This window comes from Ictidomys tridecemlineatus, unplaced genomic scaffold (assembly GCF_052094955.1).
Source record: "Ictidomys tridecemlineatus isolate mIctTri1 unplaced genomic scaffold, mIctTri1.hap1 Scaffold_1081, whole genome shotgun sequence".
Classification (NCBI taxonomy): domain Eukaryota; kingdom Metazoa; phylum Chordata; class Mammalia; order Rodentia; family Sciuridae; genus Ictidomys; species Ictidomys tridecemlineatus.
In genome coordinates, this window is record NW_027521027.1 from 3,807 (window position 1) to 5,709 (window position 1,903).

A 1,903-nucleotide genomic window follows, 5' to 3' on the forward strand; every position below is an offset into this window, starting at 1 on the left:
ACACAAGTCTACAGCCTCTGCTCTCTGCAACAGCTCTTCTACACCCCAGTCTTCAAACTCTGCTCTGTGTAACATTCCTTCTGCACCCCAGTCTCTAACCTCTGCTCTCTGTAACAATCCTTCTGCACCCCAGTCTCCAACCTTTGCTCCCTTTAACAGTCCTACTGCACCGTATTCTCAAAACTCTGCTCTCTGTTACAGTCTTTCTATACCGCAGTCGCCAACCTCTGCTCTCTGTAACTGTCCCTCTGTACCCCAATTTCCAACTTCTGCTTTCTGCACCTCAGTCACCAAACTCTGCTCTCTGTAACAGTCCTGCTGCAACTCAGCCTCAAAACTCTGCTATCTATAACAGTCCTTCTGTAACCCATTCTCCAACCTCTGCTCTCTGTAGCATGCCTTATGCACCCCAGTCTCCAAACTCTGCTCTCTGAAACACTCCTTCTGCACGCCAGTCTGCAACCTCTGCTCTCTGTAACGGTCCTTCTGCACGCCAGTCTGCAACATCTGCTCTCTGTATCATAATTCTTCACCCCAGTTTCCAACGTCTGCTCTGTGTTACAATCCTTCTGCATCTCAGTCTCCAACCTCTGCTCTCTGAAACAGTCCTTCTGCACCCCAGTCTTCAACCTCTTCTTTCTGTAACATTCCTTCTGCACCCCAGTCTCCAACCTGTGTCTCTGTAACAGTCTTTCTGCACCGAAGTCTCCCACCTCTTCTCTCTGTAACGATTCTTCTGCACCCCAGACTCCACATCTGCTCTCTGTAACTGTTCTTCTGCACCTCAGTCTCCAACCTCTGCTCTCTGCAACGATCCTTATGCACCCCAGTCTCCAACATCCGCTCTCTGCAACAGTCCTTCTGCACCCCAGTCTCCAACGTCTCCTCTCCTTAACACTCCTTCTGCACCCCAGTCTCCAACCTTTGTTCTATGTAAGGTCCTTCTGCACCCCAGTTTCCAAACTCTGCTCTCTGTAACATTCTTTTCCCACCCAGTCTACAACCTCTGCTTTCCACAATGGTCTGCTGCAACCCAGTCTACAACATCTGTCCTCTGCAACAGTCCTTCTACTTTCCAGTCTCAAATCTCTGCTCTCTGTAACAGTCCTTTTGTACTGAAGTTTCCAAACTCTGCTCTCTCTAACGGTCCTTCTGCACCCCAGTCTTAAACCTCTGCTTTCTGTATAAGTCCTTCTGAACCACAGATTCCAACCTCTGCTTTTTGTAACAGTCCTTCTGCACCTTTGTCTCCAACCTCTGAACTCTGCAACCTTACTTCTGCACCCCATTCTCCAACATCTGCTCTCTGTAACAGTCCTTCTGCACCCCATTCTCTAACCTCTGCTCTCTGCAAAAGTCTTTCTGTACTGCAGTCTCCAACCTCTGCTCTCTATAACGGTTCTTCTGCACCCCAGTCTCAACCTCTGCTTTCTGTGTCAGTAATTCTGCACTCCAGTCTATAAACTTTGCTCTCTTTAACATTCTTTCTTCACCGCAGTCTCCAACCTCTGCTCTCTGGGACAGTTAATCTGCACCCCAGTTTCCAAACTCTGCTCTCAGCAGCAGTTCTTCTGAACCCCAGTCTTCAACATCTGCACTCTGAAACAGTTCTTCTATAAACCATTCTCTAACCTCTATTTTCTGTAACAGTTTTCCTGTATGGCAGACTCCGAACTCTACTCTCTGCAACGGTCCTTCTGCACCCCAGTGTCCAAACTCTGTTCTCTGTAACAGTCCTTCTGAACCCCAGTCTCAAACCTCTGCTCTCTGCAAAGATCTTTCTGCACCCCAGTCTCCAACCTATGTAATCTCCAACAGTCCTTCTGCACCTCAGTCTGAAAACTCGGTTCTCTGCAATGATAATTCTCTACCCCACTCTCCAAACCCTGCTCTCGTTAACAGT